The 17,687-nt window shown below is 44.5% G+C and overlaps 1 pseudogene; it reads right to left on the bottom strand.

Annotated features, from left to right (window-relative positions):
- Positions 1-3,744: 3,744 nt before the first annotated feature.
- Positions 3,745-6,966, bottom strand: LOC147427331 (uncharacterized; annotated as a pseudogene).
- Between the last annotated feature and the right edge of the window lie 10,721 nt (positions 6,967-17,687).

The raw sequence follows: 17,687 nt of genomic DNA, 5'->3' as shown, positions 1-17,687 counted from the left end.
GGTCACCTACTTAGGGCCCTCGTCTCCTCGGCAACGGCGCCAATGTTGGACGGATACACCGCGATGGATGTTAGCATAGCGAGAACTCACCTAACATATAATTTCAACTGAGGACGGAGCTCGATCCGTAGGCGCATGGAAGCAAGCAAAGGGTGTCAACCTCTACTCGATCGACTAATGACTACTCCCTAAGGTCTGTGACCAAAAAAAGCTACCCAATACCCTCCGTGCAGAAAACGCGTAGGATGTTTGGCCGGTTTTTGCAGGTTGATGTTTTCGAAAACTAAAGTGCCTAATGTGTAGCTCTACTCGCTCTGATCACGTGGATATGATGAAATGCAAAAACGGACAACAATTACTCACCGAAACTCCAAAAGTAGCTCGCAGGTGAATCTGCCAAAACACAGACGAACGTGCGTGATGTAAGCATCAACGCGTAGCTCTCCTCGTGAGCAACACACTGCTGCTCTCCGTTTGTGATTCCGACCATAGTAGCTCCTGTAGCACACACACACACACACACACACACTCTCTCACTCTCTCGCAGTCTCCCAACGACACAGAAGATCAGATTATTAGAAGTCTCTTTACAAAGCTTTAGGTTTTGGTTTATATACTAAACCTTAGAAAACCTAATGTCCGGCCAAAATGACCTGATTTTTCCCTAGGCTTCTATAGAGATTAATTACAACACTGTGAGCTGGCTTTGCTCAATTAACAAGCATCTCTGGACAAAATACAATTGCCGACTTAAAATATGAAGTTCCCGTAAACATTACAAAAGTGGACGTAATGGCTCAAAATAATAATAACGTGATATTCGATGATGTCCATGAGCTTGTATCTTCACATTACAGCATCCATCTTCGTATTCATCACTTCATCAACATCTTTATTTGGAATCTTTAGAGAATCTTTGAGGAATCTTCATTGAATCTTTGTGGAAGCGTTGTTGAAAGGTTGACCTGTCAACAGGATGATTTGGGTGTTGGGCACGACACTGCCAACACTATCTATAGTGACAGTCAAAGTGCATTGGCAACTGCTAGGAATCCATTTTTCCATGCACGTTGGAGAGGGGGAATAGGGAGCACACCCATCACACAAAATGTTTGCCTCTGTATAGCCCAAGGATTCCACAACACCCCTAACCTCTCTAATAACACCTTCAAATTGGCTAATTTGCACTCACAACTCCACTTTAGCATGCAGAACAACTGTCTCACACCTTGCAAAAAAAACCTTACAACACAAACGCACCCACACTGCTCAACTCACCCTTTCTGACTCACAAGACACCCCGATTTTGCTGTCTTGGTAACACCCTTTGAGCTACATGCAAACCCTCTGCAAGCACTTGCAAGTACACAAAGAGCAAGAGAAAAGGAGGGGGATGGGGAGAAGCAACACAAGAAGTAGGGGCAAGGTTTGGTAGTATTGCATAGGGAGATAGCACAATCAAGTATGCAGCTCCAATGGCAAGCTTGCAATACACAGGTTTGAAAACCTCCAATAATTCTCTCTGGCTGTGCACGTATGTCGCACGTGTCAATGCAAGGAACTTGCCTATACACTGTGTGCAAGCCACAAATGGCTCCAAGCACACACAACAAGCCTAAACTAGTTAGCTCAAAGATGGCGTTGGTGTGTCACTCACCGCTCTACGCTTCCTGTCGTGGAGGATTGCGAAGAAGAGGGAGACGCCGCTATGTGTCGCTCAACTGCCTCGCAGCCGTCGTGCTGCCACAATGCTCAATCGTACACTCTGTCTCTCTCTCTCACGCATACACACACACACACACAAGGAGATGAAGAAGAAGAAGATGGAGATGGAGCAAGAGCACTCTTCAATTGCACAAATGAGAAAATGAGTGAATTTTAGGTTTAGTTGACTTTTATATAAGCTCGCCCCATTCACACTTGGGCACCCATGCTTAGCCAACTAATCCCTTGAATGTTCCAGTTAAAGTGCGCCTCTCATCGGCGCTCACTCTTACCCTTTTCCCATTGGACCGACAAGCCCGGTACTTGACTCTACCAAGTAAATAATACAACGTCCATCGTAGGTGATATGGTGTCCATGAGGTGTGAGGTTTAACATGCCCCCCTTGCTGATGTAGATTCTGACCTCGGAAGATATTGAGTTGAAGCTCATTCGTTGAGGTGGAAGAGCATTTGAGATGAATGTCCTTAGACTTCTTCAATCACTGCAAAATCAAACAACATTGGCACACTCATTGCATTCTCATATAGAATTAAAAAGCATATGCAATTGTAGGCAGACAGTGTGATTGGTAACAGAATGTTAAACCATTTTTCAGCAATAAAGATTAAATTGCAATATAATCAAATGCATAAACAGATGTAAAGGTAAAAAATTAAACAAGTATAGGGTCGCTAATTTAACGATCGAAAGGCACTAGATATCGACTATTAATACCATGGGTAAGCTTCTTAATTTTCTTTGGTCAATTAAGTTGTTTAATCGCGAGAGCCAAGTATTTCATGTTCGAGGGCTGACTAGAGGCTATACCTAGAAAACCTTGTAGTTAATCTACAATAAAAGAAATTTCTCATGAAATCATCGCCTGACTGATTACCTTTTCTTTGACCCCCCAAAGTCTTTTCATAGTGATTCAATTTTGATGTGTGTGCTTATTTTGTATGCCTTGGGTGTTTTGCTTTTCAAGGAAAAGCACCCACACTGGGAACCTCTAAGGCTCTAGTACCATAGGCGATACATGTGAGTGGAGTACCAAATCAAGCTGAGATTTCTCTTCCAGCTTAAGATTTTACATTGTGGCACTTGGATTTTTTTGTTTGTTCATCTTCAGCATTTTAATTTTGTAACTTAGGGGGTCATATAACATTGTTACCCTCCCCAGGCTCATCACACTAGTAAACTCCCTTTATAATACTTAAGCTAAAGGTCAATAGGGACTAAGCCCACTAGAAAGCCCTAGTACATTTCACACAATGATTCCTAAATAGGATTAATAACCTAAGCAACCATTAATTATTAGGAAGGCATTCCCCATGGTCTTAAGAGAAGATCTCTAACACCCAGCTTGGTCAAACTAGCTTAGTCGGACAGCTTGATTTTTAAACCTTTGACAAGTGATTATGACAAAAAATTACATTGAATTAAATGTTTGATACTAAACAAATGTGATGGATATTATGCTATCAATCACAATTAAAGCAAACAAACATGGATGCAAAAAGATAAGGGACAATGATAATGGACAAGAAACACCTGTTTGTGTTGATGATCGCGCTTCGATTCGAAGTGTGAACGACAGAGAGATCCCATCAAGGTCCAAATCCTAACCACATCAACATGTTCCTGTACACATGCGAGGAAACACAAAGAATACCTCTAGGAGGAACATCAGTGGGAAGAAAGAACTTTGCTAATCACTAAACTCTAAAACAAAAACACTCCTATCGTACTAATCCTACCTACCCTCCATCACTCGAGTGAGGAGGATCAAAGGTGTTTTATGACATAGGTTTCTGTTTCAGTGTACCGGATGTGAATGTGTAGGTCTGGGTCAATGTTTTGACTTTCATTGTGCATACTCGTTTGCTAATTGCTCTTGCTCTTTTTTTTTTTTTGGGTGAGTATAAGGATTTATATGTTCATTCCCTAAGATTGGGAGATTGAGAGGTCAGGGAGGAAGGTTGAGAGGAGAATGAGTGAATGATGACTGTCAGCAAACACTCCCCCCTTCCTTGGGTAGATCATACAGTTTGAAATGCGCTCCTCACCCTTTGAAACCAATTGTTCCAGTTGGTAATAGGTGAGGATTTTTGCCAGTAGATTTCTATTACCTTAGGTGCCTTGTCGAGTTGCAAGGGTGGTAAGGTACTCTCCCAGGATCGAACTTGAAGTTGTTCATCAGGTGATTCTTGAACACTGGGAGGTGTGGATTCCTTTGTAACTTTATGGAGGTCCACTATTGTAGGTGGAGGCTGTGGAGAAGCTTTTACCTCGATGGATGCATTATATGAGGAGCTAGAAGCTTCATGGGACTCCCCCCTTCCTGATCTAGGTGGAACGAATCGTTCTTTCTTTGGTGCCCAAACTAGCTCTAGAGCAGGTGTGTAGCATTCTGTGATTTTTTTCTTTTCGCGATCATCAATTCGTTTTGGAGCTACGGGATTGGGCACACATGGGTCAGGTGACAAATAAGAACACAATCTACGTTTTGGCACCCAGATTTGATCATTTCCTTCATAGTAGCCTTGGGCTTCCAATAGTCGTTTAGGAATCCAACACCACGTTTTCTTACATTTTTTGGGGCGAGTGGTATGTTTCTTACAAGGCTTATGTTTTTTACCACTAGCCATGGTCGCTAAAGAAGATTTAGGGACCCACTTGTATGTTTTCTTTGTTATATGAGGATGAGTCTTGTCAGAAGCTATATGCATTGCTTGTAGCATATTTAAGGGTATGGACATTTCATCCCCCTCTGGTGTTACCCAGGTCGTCCCCCTATTTCCCCAAGTGTCTATGGTTGCTGCTAGGTGGACCCAATCCACATTGTCCAACTCAGTCATCCCAGGTAGTACATCCATATAAGGAGAATCTTCCCCAACATCGGTGTATGCTTTACACGTGTAACAATATTGCAATGGGGCTGAGTGAACTGTGGTGTCAGATCTATGATCAATTATAAACCTGTTTCCTAGAGGATGTGCTCGACCAGTCACAAGATCCACTCGAATGACAGAATCTTGGAACTGCAAGTAGACATGGTTTTTAGACCAGTCATGCACCATTTTTGCTTCCCTCATGAAAGGACGTCCTAAGATCATCTCCGATGCCACAGTGTGTTTGGAGAAATCGATAACAATAAAGGTAATCCTTATTTTATGTCCAAAGACCTTGATCTTGAGATCTTCTAGCATCCCAATAGGTTTAACAATAGACCCATTGGCCATCTTCACTACTATGGTTGTGGTCGCAAGGTGAGGTCTTTCCATAGTTTCCCAACAATTTTAAGTCACAATGCTAACCCCAACGCCACCATCAAGGATTCCCTTCACAGTTAATCCCTTAGTAGTGATTGGTATGGTCGCATTGGATTCATCACCCTCAAAGTATTGTCCCAACTTGTTAAGAGGTATTTCTATAACAAGGTTCTCATCTAGGTTAGGTTGTGGATCTAAGTGTTCCTCCTCTATTGGTATCTCCCCAAATCCATCCATCTGGGCAAATTGTGGTAGCCCAAACTTTAGTTCTCCATTGAGGAAGGCTCAAAGAGCTGAGACAAGCTCAGGGCCTTTATATAGTTTGGACATGATGGTGGTTCTAACTTCTGAAGACATGACATCCATCAATTTGGCAATGTTTAACGACACCTTTTGGACTTCAGTCCCTTGACATGGGGAAGATGGGATCTCCATTTCTTCGATAGGATCAAGTAGTCCCTCTGTAAACATTCTTTCCATCAAGAAGTGAGTACGCCCACTTTCCCATGACTTTAAGTCACTTTCTTCTTGGATGACACTAGGTATGGCTAAGGGTCTATGGACTTGGTGAGGTTGTTGTTGCATAGGGAACACGGTGTCTGTAATCTAGATCTGCCTAGGTGCTGGTTCTAGAACCCTTTGGGTATCTTCTACCAAACTCCTTAATTGCTTGACTTGCTCAATCTCCTCTGTAGGGTTTGGATAAGTTCCTATATTCTTCTTGGATCCTGGCCATTGTGGCTCATGAAGATTTTCCTTGTTGGTTTCTATCTTAGTGGTCATTTTGGTCTCCATGGTTTCATCTGAATCAGAATCTTCTTCAGCGTCGTTCATATATACGGGGTCGTCACCAGTCCCTATGTTGGTCTTTGAACTACGGTCTAACTTTGCTACTTTTTGCGATTTCTTCCTTCGTGTTTTCTTCTTTTTCTAAGATTGGGCAATTGATGCCGTGTCTCTTTCCTCAAGGATATAATTTTGTTTTTGGAGCATCGATCGAGTGAGTATGTTTACTGGTACCACATGTGTACTTTGTGATGGCTCCTCGATAACTTCAATCAAGTTTAATGGTGTGATCTTCGGTGCATTTAGATTATTTGGACATTGGGCAATCAAATGATCTATGCCACATCGATTACACATGAGTATTGGCATTGTAGACGTGCTCGCTTGATTGGTTTGCATTAGTGTGGCATTCTTTTGTAGCCTAATAGGACACTCGGCTACAGGATGCGGACCTCCACACTCATAGCATTGAAGAGGTGGTCTCTTAGCAGTGTAATTGATATTTTGACCTCTTGCCGCAAGAGCAGCTACTTGATATACAGGTTTGACTTGTCCCCAATAGTCCTCCATGTAGTATTGTGGACTTTCTTCAAGCACATCCATCCCATAGGCAATATTAGGATCTATATCTTCCTCACAGCCTTCCAAACAAGCAATAGATGACTCACAACCCGCTTGATTCACAGAAGTGATTCTCGGATGTGGTGGTTGTGGTCCCAGCATTGGAGGTGGTAAGGGTGTTGTTTGAACAAAATTTTGGGCCCTAGGGACCATGTGTTGTGCTGTTTGTTCAAGAGGTGGGCCCTGCATCAATGCAGGCACTCAAGGTGTGTCTGTCCATGCTAAGGTTGGTCTATTGGCCATTGCGCGCTTTAATACTATGCAATCCTTAGCTTGATGACCATACCTTCCACATGCATTGCAATTCCCATTGAAGTTTAGTTTAAAAGTAGGGCATTCCTTGGTACTATGCGGTTCATAGCATACTGAGCACCATTGTTGCTCCCTTCTTGGATACATATGATTGTTTTGCGGAGCACGATTTTCTCTAAGACTCTCTTGAATAGCCTTGGTGAGATATGCTAAAGTCATCTCACATATCTTTGGCTCCTTAGCAATAGGCTTTAAGGTCATTGGCTGATGCCCTAATGCTTGCGAGCTAATAGATTTAGGCTCAACAGACACTCTTTCTCCTTGAAGCATTAAATTATCCTCCAATTGGATCGCATTGGTGGTGACTGCTTCCCAAGTGGTGATACCTCTAATGACTAGGCCATTGTAGATATCCTCATGTCGTAATCCCCTAATGAATCTATCAAGCAATTGGTTATTGTTGAAGCGCTCATTTGGATTACCAACGAGAATTCAAATGGTTCAAGCGACTAATAAAGTCTCTCACCGACTCTCCTTCCTCTCGTTGGGCTTTCTAGAGCTGAGAGGATACACCCCAAAGCACTCCCTCTCATATATATTCTTTCAAGAACAGTCTCCTCAGAGTAGGGTAAATCGTGTTTTCTTCCACCCTTAGGGTTCTATACCAATCCCCTGCCTTTCCACTTAATGTTAGGCTTAAAGCATTACTCTTATGCAGGTCATTGTGTTCTCCTAGAGAATTGCATATTTGTTCAAACACTTCAATATGCTTTCTCACATCCCTGTCTCCACTAAATTTTTGTGTGAGCTTGGCTATTTGTACTGGCTTACTTCTAGACTCTCTATCAGGCGTGTTACGCATATTCTCAGCAATAGATCGACCAATAGCTTGAGCAAATGTTGCCAAGTCACCTAAGTGAGCAGGCACCGTGGGTGAAGGCGCCACAGAGACTACATGGGGAGTAGGTATTGGCATTGGGCTTGGTGCATAGTAAGCCCTTGGGTTCCATGTTTGGTGCGGTGCTGTGCCATGTGGTGGCCCAAAGTTCATATGTGTGGCCCTAGGCATAGCAGACGTCAGATGTGACATGCTAATGCTAGCCGGTATAGTCCCATGGAAATAAGAACTTGGGTATTGTGGTTGTGGAGCATAGGTTGTTGAAACAATGGGAGGGGTAGGGACTACATGAGTGCGATGACCCATAGGTGCATACGATTGGTACACACTTGTAGGTACTGTTGCAGGCATTGAGATACCAGGTAGTGGTGCTTTACTAACAAATGAGGTCCATGGCATGTTGCTCGGCATGCCCATCATTGGGGTAGGCATGGTAGCCGTGGTGTCATCAAGGGAAAGATGAGCTAGACTTGGAAAGGTGAAGCTATCACTCGTGGGCTCAGATTGCACTGAGACCCCTGGAGAAACAACATATGGAGGATCCATCAGACTTACCAAGGGAGTCTCCATTTGTGATAAGGTCGGTTGTTTAGCCTTTCTTGTATCTAAGAATCCATGAGACCCCATTGAAGGTATGTTGATCCCCTTGTTTTGTCTCTCTAACTCAATGACCCTATGGATGACCTCACAAACTCTTTGTTGTTGATCCTCCACACTAGTAGCGCCCATTGCGCATTGTAGGACGTTTAACCACCTCACGTGATAGGTGTGACCTATGTATAGGTCGGTTAGAGTTTCTGTTTGTAGTTCGTACTCCCAGTTCTCATTTAAGAACACTCCATCTAGGATTGAGGTGCTAGGGGTGTCCTTTGAGCTAGATGTAATGTTGCTTTCTAGGGGTTGGCCCTTAGCGGTTGCTAAGTCAGGAGCACTCGACTGCTCTCTTAGCAAGGATATTGACATAGGGGCTTTCGCTTTTAACTCTCTTCATTGCTCCGCCTTGCGTAAGCTCTCGACTTCCTTTTCCCTCACTGCAAGGATATACCGCTCAACCTCTTGCACTTCGGCAAGGCTTATACCATCGGGTAATATGACCTCGGAGGGAAATAACTCTGAAGAGTCAGGAGGTGCAGTGAATGAAGTATTCACGTGCACATTCTCTAAGGGTATAGGGTATACGTTGTTCACGAATGGAGAATTTACTTCCCCACCCCTCTCATTTACATCATTAGCTCCATGTTCGGAGCGAGTAGCTCTACTAAAGGTTTCCTTCAAGCGGCTAAGCACACTCGAACTGGACCATGGATCCATGGCATGCATGTATTGGCTTGAGCTATCGGGATTAGGCATTGGGAAACCCTCCATGACGTCGTAATCAGAGGAAGAGTCACTAGCCGCTATGTTCGGGTCTTGGTTTGTACTACCTTGGGTCCCCGCCAAGGGCCCGGAACCTAAGGTAGGTGGATATTGAGAACTTGAGTAAGTTGAAATTCTCTCTAGTTGCTCCGTCTCTAGCACACGACCATAACGTAGATGCATGTGCCTTTGACAACCTACAAGCGTCGGCGAATAACCTCGAAGGTTAACCGCTTACTTTTTTAGGCATCTATTTTCACTCGTTTTTTTTAACGTTTTTAATGTTTTTTAATGATTTCTTTTTTTGATTAAAGTGTGTGATAGCTAAAAAATGAGCGTATCACTCAGAGGGTCACGTTGTGCTTAATAGCACAACGTTCGGTCACTTGAAGCTCCGTTGGTCCTCAAAAAATCGATTTTTAGCTAAGTGTGAAGCTAAAATTCGTAATTCTAAAAGGCGACTGAGGCCTAAGCCTGAGCGTGAGCTTGGGCTTGGGTCTGGGAGATATTCCCGATCCCGGTCCTATCTTTAAATTTTTTTTAAAAAATTCTTTAAATAAAATTTTTATAAGGATAAGGTCGCCGTGGCCTGCGCAAGAGCACACACACACACACACTCTACGTACCTACTTCCAACTAATACACCTATTGTTACACACTAACACACTCTATTAGCTCTCATAGATCTACTTCCTTCTTACTGTACATTACATTACACAAAATTAACAACCGTAATACTAACACCTTACACAGAGAAAACACACAGTACCTTTGAAAACTCCATTAACAAAAAAAATACACAGTAGTAACACAAAATCCTTCTTCTCAACACACACACCCTCCTTCCTTACCTTTCCTACAATTGAAATTGCACCATGAAAGAAGCACAGAGTTCCATTCAAGCTTAGTGTATGGCATTCCCCGGAAATGGTGCCAAAAATGTTCGCATATGTCGCACGTGTCAATGCAAGGAAATTGCCAATACACTGTGTGCGAGCCACAAATGGCTCCAAGCACACAACAAGACTAAACTAGTAAGCTCAAAGATGGCGTTGGTGTATCACTCACTGCTCTGCGCTTCCTGTCGTGGAGGATTCCTCGCCACGAAGAAGAGGGAGAGGCCGCTACGCCCCGCTCAACCGCCTCGCGCCGCCGTCGTGCCCCTGCAATGCTCGATCGCACACTCTCTCTCTCTCTCTCTCTCTCTCTCACTCACGCATACACACACACACACAAGGAGATGAAGAAGAAGAAGATGGAGATGGAGCGAGAGCACTCTTCAATTGCACAAATGAGAGAATGAGTGAATTTTAGGTTTAGTTGACTTTTATATGAGCTCGCCCCATTCACACTTGGGGTGCCCATGTTTAGCCAACTAATCCCTTGAATGTTCTAGTTAGAGTGCCCCTCTCATCCGCGATCACTCTTACCCTTTTCCTATTGGACCGACAAGCCCGGTACCTGACTCTACCAAGTAAATAATACAACATCCGTCGTAGGTGATATGGTGTCCGTAAGCCGTGAGGGGTAACACTGGCAAAAAAGCCACCTTGGTCAAAGACCTCAAAAAATGAACGTCTACCTTCTTTATAGGGGTGTGTCTAGGAGACCTAAAAAGAAATAATGGGGAAGCTCCCATCTCGTAGACTTCACTTGCAGTTGCATTTGGAATTTCCTTACATTGCTTGCACCTGGAATAGTCTATTTTGGCAATCTTTGCATGATGCACACCTTGCTTTGTCCGCTCAGTACGGCGTCCCGGTAGACTTGCACTGTTCGGCTTCTTTCTCTTTCTTTACCATGGGCAACCTTTGCATTAGCCCTTGAAGCCTTTGAACTCTCTCTCTATCTTCTCCTACCCTCCACTGGCCGGATAGGTCTCTTGGCCATGCCCCTTCAATATTTTGCACTCTCATTCTATCTCTTCTACATGTCTACTGGCAAGATTTCCCCCTTTGGTTTTCCTCTTGAAGCCCTCGAACTCTCCCTCTATCTATTCACTACGGGAGCCCTCCCCATGAAGCAATAGCTACATCGCTATTGGGGGGCAGGGGGGGCTTCTTTGCCTTCTCCAAAATTGGGGCCGTGGAAACGAACTCTTAGTGGGCACCACATCACCATTGTACAAACCGCTGCCGACCAGCGGGCACCACCGCCGCACCGTCTTGTCCTCCAAAATCTGCCGTGTGGACGGTAGCGCCACCGCGCGGCACCAACAGCAACGCCCCAACGCAGAACCGACAGGTGACACCATAGCCTCACAATAAGAGATCTCTCTCTCTCATCACCACATTACACAAGGGGGACACGCCCTAAGCTTTATACACCTGCAAATCACCATTAAGCCCTGCATGTGGGATTTTATGCTGCCACGTGGCACTCCCAGGCTCAAGCCTTCTAAGGCTTTTGAAAAAACCAAAAAACCAGTTTTTTTTGAAAAAAAACCTTGTTTTTCCCCAACTTGTCGTGCCTGCCCATTGGCCCCTGGTGATCCATTTATCGAGCCACAAAGCTGTGCTAAGTCTCCACCACCATGTTGACTACAAGCTATGACAACCTTACTCCCTTTGGACTCCTCCGAGTTTGTTATCTGAAGCCGCCAAAACCCAACAAAACCATCTGTATCCCCGTCTGCAAAGCACCTCCCAAGTTTAGTCTTCAATATCTTCACCCACCGCTTCTTCGTTTGGCGAGGTGTCAGTTCTTGCTGAGTCCGTATGATGCATACCCTGCTTTAGAACCTCATCGAGGCTCAAAAGATGCCAAATTGCACAATTCTCCATGTGGTAAGGTGGGCACCAACCTAGCCCTCGGTAAAATTTCAACTGGCCATAACTTGCAATCTATAACTCCAATCTACAACTTGAAAAGATGGGTAGGCTCCATAATTTGAGCACTACACACGTGTACCCTGACTTTCACTTGTACCACCTGTCCCCAACTGCCCTGTCCGGAAAGGACCTGCAACATACTAAACCTTCAACCTTCAATATCTTGAGCTCCATAGCTCCGTTTGTTCAACCATGTGGACTTGCTCCTTTAGCACTTCAAGCTCTACATTCCTAGACCCAAAGACTGCGTCTCAAATCTCCTTCATCTGCTCTCCACCTTATCCCCTTATGGAGCCCTTATTCGTCTATAAATCGCATCAGTCATACACCTCCACAGCTACCTGTGAGCCCATGATCTTCCTAGCTGCTCTAGCCTTTTGCCATGCTTCTGCTAGCCTACATATATCTACCCATGCCATCTTCTATGGTCGACACACTTTGGCTGTACCATCATTGCCCACCCCCTAGTTGAGCGTTTATGCTCAACCACATAAGAGCTTTATTCCACTTTTAACTGCAAAACCTCGCAAACACTATGAGAAAACCAAAACCATACGTACACAGTTTTGTTACACCCTACTGCCAAACCTTCAAGTGGGTTACCCAACCCCCTGTAGCATATAGCTTCCACCTGGATCAAATACCTACCGTGGATATCCTTCACCCATTTGTAACTGCTCGCCATAGTGCCGTACCGCAACACCTTGACCATCATGTGTGTATGCTACCCATAGCCCACCTGACACCAAGTTCCAACACATGTCTGACCCTCCCTCCCATCTAAATAAAGTGGAGTCCTCCATCACAGACCCCTGCATCTGCTGAAACATCCACCACATAGCCGTATCTACCACTATATTCATCAACCATAGCTTACGCACCTTCAATGGAAGCAAGGCCACTACCTGGGATTCTTCTTTTTCCACCATTGGATACGTCTGCTGCATCGGAATCTCCACCATTTTTGAAATCATAATCTCCTCTTTGGCCACACACTCAATTCCAACATCATTGAAGCCTTCCTCCTCAACCGACCCTTCAAGGTCGATCAACACCTCTTACTCTTCAGCTTCAATCCCCTGTTCTTCAATCACCTCTTCTACCACTGCATTAGGATCTTCCTGGGACGAGAGAAACTCTCTTCCTTCATAGGCACGACTGCTCTATCTCTTCTAACAAAATTCTGCACTTGTTTCACCGCCATGGCAAATTCCACCGCTACTTTCATCAGCACAGCCATTAGCATGGCACCACACACCACCTTTACCTGCATATCATCATCTATAGGCCTAGACTGCTCCATTTGGTTTTCATCCAGCATCTCAGCTTGCTCTGTTTCCTGCTCTTCTTGCACATGGGCTACTACCATATCATCAAACATATAAGAGGGCAACTTTAACTTTACCAGCTCATGTTCATCAGACTCCGTCTCCTCGTCATAGGATGTGGACTCATCCTCTCTATTCTCTTTGCTTGTCTCCCAGCTACACGAGCTTATATCCTCATCATCACTGGCATCATAAACCGATTCTGTATATGCATCTTCATCCGCTTGTTGCTCCACAAAAGCTTTACCATCATCCTGACTTTGCTCACTTTCTTCATCAGCTTCTGAACCCTCAGTATCTGCAACCCAATTGCATTATGCTACCTTTTCATGCAAAATTTCCACAAGAACATGCTTTACTTCTTCAACTTGCATCGGAACCTCCTCTTCTGCTTACCACTTTGCCATCTCTGTTCACCTCAACATGGATCTTCTCCTCGTTGACAAGCTTGTCCATCCTCGGCACAGACACTTCACATACTAGAAATCTCCAAGGAACATAACCAACAGTAGGTCTTACCTCAACAGGATTTGCACTTTGAACAATTGGAATCACCTTTGGTTGGACCAAATAGCACTTTTCTATCTCGACAACATGCATATAATCTGCTGGCTTTAGCATGCCCAGCTCCAGCTTTCACTTCACCTTCCCGCTCTTCATCTTTGCTAGATAGAGCATGTCTTCATAGGTATCCGCACCGTCTTCCACCTTTTCTTTGATCCTCGGATGCAAGCACTCTAGCAGCTTCAACAACTTCAAATACTGGTTTCTTTTGACCCCAGTAGCAAACTCTAACTGCTTCCAACAAGCTTCAAACTGCTCAATGAAAATGGAGAAATCTTTACTTACATCCTGGCATATCGCCTTCAGCCTTGTATCGGCTTCTTCTATTGTAACCACTTCCCGAAACCGCTCCAAAAATTGACTTTGCAATCTCCACCATGATTTTCAATCATTGCTCTTTAAACCATCGAACCACACCTTGGCCCGTCCTCGCATCAACAGTGGCACCGTCTACAACTTTTTTGCATCCGTCATATGCATCGACAACAACCATAACTCAAAATCTGCCAACCAATCCTCAGGATATTCGACACCCGTAAATATGGGGCCAAAACCTGGCTCCACCATCTCTGTCAGCTTCAAAATCGACCATCAAACACCTTGAATATCAGCCAACCACTTTGTCGGCTAAAAAATACCGATTCAAACCTCAAATCAGAGCATCAGACAACTCCTCAGTGGGGGCACCAGAAGATGGATAGGGGGAATAGGGAACACACCCAACACACAAAATGTTTGCCTCTCTATAGCCCAGGGATTCAATAGCACCCCTAACCTCTCTAATAAAACCTTCAAATTGGCTAATTTGCACTCACAACTCCACTTTAGCATATAGAACAACTGTCTCACACCTTGCAAAAAACATCTTACAACACAAACACACCCACACTGCTCAACTCACCCTTTTCGACTCACAAGAAACCCCGATTGTGCCCTCTTGGTAACACCCTTCAAGCTGCAGGCAAACCCTCTGCAAGCACTAGCAAGTACACAAAGAGCGAGAGAAAAGGAGGGGGATGGGGAGAAGCAACACAAGAAGTAGGTGCAAAGGTTTGGTAGTATTGCATAGGGAGATAACACAATCAAGTATGGAGCTCCAATGGCAAGCTTGCAATACACAGGCTTGAAAACCTCCAATAATTCTCTCTGGAAAAAAAGCCACCTTGGTCAAAGACCTCAAAAAATGAACGTCTACCTCCTTTTATAGGGGTGTGTCTAGGAGACCTAAAAAAGAAATAATGGGGAAGCTCCCATCTTGTGCACTTCACTTGCAGCTGCATTTGGAATTTCCTTGCATTGCTTGCACCTGGAATAGTCTATTTGGACAACCTTTGCATGATGCACACCTTGCTTTGTCCGCTCAATTCGACCACCCGGCTAGACTTGCACTGTCCAAATTCTTTCTCTTGCTTTACCATGGGATGACCACCCTTTGCATTAGCCCTTGAAGCCTTTGAACATTCTCTCTATCTTTTCTTGTCCTCCAGTGGCTGGATAGGCCTCTTGGCCATGCCCCTTCAATATTTTGCACTCTTTTTCTATCTCTTCTACATGTCTAATGGAAGAATTGCCCCCTTTGGTTTGCCTCCTTGAAGCCCTCGAACTCTCCCTCTATCCATTCACCACGGGACCCCTCCCCATGAAGCAATAGTGACATCACTATTGTGGGGGGGATTCTTTGCCTTATCCAAAATTGGGGCCATGGGAACGAGCCCTCAGCAGGCGCCAGATCACCATTGTACAAACCACCACCGGCCAACAGGCGCCACCGCCGCACTCCCCTTTCCTCCAAAACCTGCCACGTGGACGGCAACGCCATCGCGTGCGGCACCAATAGCAATGCCCCAGTGCAGAGTCGCCAGGCGATGCGAGAGCCTCACAACAAGAGAGCTCTCTCTCTCTTGTCACCGTATTAGAGAAGGGGGATACACCCTAGGCTTTAGACACCTGCAACTCACCAGCAGTAAGCCCTGCATGTGGGATTTTATGCTGCCACGTGGCACTCCCAGGCTCAATACTTCTAAGGCTTTTGAAAAAACCAAAAACCACTTTAAAAAAAAAACCTTTTTTTTCCCAACTTGTCCTGCCTGTGCGTTGGCCCCTAATGATCCATTTGTCGAGCCGCAAAGCTGTGCTAAGTCTACACCGTGTTGACTACAATCCATGACAACCTTACTCCCTTTGGACTCCTCCGAGTTTGTTATCTGAAGCTGTCAAAGCTCGACAAAACCATTTGTATCCCCGTCTGCAAAGCACCTCCCAATTTTAGCCTTCAATATCTTCACCAGTGCTTCTCCATTTGGCAAGCCGTCAGTTCTTATCGAGTTTGTATGATGCATACCCCGCTCTAGAACCTCATCGAGGCTCAAAAGACGCCAGATTGCCCGATTCCCCAGGTGGTCACCCCGGTAAAATTTCAACTGGCCATAACTTGCAATCTGTAACTCCAATCTGCAACTTGAAAAGATGGGTAGGCTCCATAATTTGAGCACTACACACATGTACCCCGACTTCCACTTGTACCACCTATCCCCAACTGCCCTGTCCGGAAAGGACTTGCAACATACTGAACCTTCAACCTTCAATATCTTGAGCTCCATAGCTCGGTTTGATGAGCCATCTAGACCTGCTCCTATAACACTTCAAGCTCAACATTCCTGGACCCAAAGATTGCATCTTGTATCTTCTTCATCTGCTCTCCACCTTAGCCCCTTATGGAGCCGTTATTGGCCTATAAACCACATCAGTCATACACCTCCGCTGCTACCTGTCAGCCCATGGTCTTCCTAGCTGCTCCAGCTTTTTGCCATGCTTCTACTAGCCTGCACATATCTACCTGTGCCATCTTCTATGGTTGACACAGTTTGGCTGTACCAACGTACAAAGCACATTGAGGTGCATTACCACTATGCCAAGGAGAGGCTCTCAGTAGGAGAGATTGGCTTAGCTTATGTGCCAACACAAGACAACTTGGCATATATTTTCACAAAGGCATTGTCTTGTGAGAAGTTTGAAGCTTTCCACAAAGCTTTGGGCTTATTCCCCTTTGTGGACTGATCATGTCTTCATGGCATATCACTCTATGTGCTAGCTCTCGTTCACTGCATCACTTCAGGGGGGATTTGTTACCATATACATGTGGTAGTGTTGTGTCTGAACATAGTCAGGACCATCGGGGCATTTTTTCCCTCTTTAGGAGGTTTTCTCTCCTGTGCATTGTAAATACGCCCATCATTCTAGGGCTATCTATCTTTCCATTGCACACTAAGTAATACACTCTCTGTTGTGTGCCTTGAGCTTTTTTTTTCTTCTGCAAGCTGTGTGTGTTTTCTTGCAACCCTAATTCGAACTCTCTCTCTCTCTCTCTCCCTTGTCCCTACTGCAACTCACTCTGCACTTAAGGCTACCTGGTGCTAAATCTTACTCTCTCTCCCTCTCAACCCTCACTACATGAGCAGGGGTAGAGGTAGCTGCTTCTTGAAAACCTGCAACCACTAAGTACTTTGATCGTAGGGATTTCTACCACGTAGGGCAAGATTGACAAACCAAACCCTATAAAAGGTGAGGGTGCTTTGGCCCCTCACTTAGTCTGTTGTGTATTTCTCTTTGTGTGTGTGTTTTGAAAGAGAGGTGTGAGGCCCCCTCACTTAGTCTATTGTGTATTTCTCTTTGCGTGTGTTTTTAAAAGAGAGGTGTGAGGGCTTAGACACATACTGTGTAGTCATGGTGGTGGTTAAACTACCATCTCAGTTCGGTGTTTTCCTTTTAATGGAATCTTGATAACATCTTGTGAAGGTTTCTTTACATAGATCATGATTAAAATACTCTAGTTACTTTAATTGATTAGGATTTTTTCTTTTTTTTGTAATCTTTGTATAAGAATTTCTCTGCATTTGATATGTTATTGATCAATTTACGTATTAAAAATACTCACTTGTAAAGAGGCTACCGCCTCGCTTGACTTGGGAAAATCATAAAAGGGTAGGGTATCCTGTGGCATACTACTCATAAAAGTGATTGAAAATCACAATAGAATGATTTGGATTAAACGGTGTTATTTTGAACAAAAAATGT

Source organism: Adiantum capillus-veneris, chromosome 23 (genome assembly GCF_014529385.1).
Source record: "Adiantum capillus-veneris isolate H3 chromosome 23, ASM1452938v2, whole genome shotgun sequence".
Classification (NCBI taxonomy): Eukaryota; Viridiplantae; Streptophyta; class Polypodiopsida; order Polypodiales; family Pteridaceae; genus Adiantum; species Adiantum capillus-veneris.
Note: the sequence above shows the minus strand (reverse complement) of the source record. Positions and strands in the feature narration are given on the sequence as shown.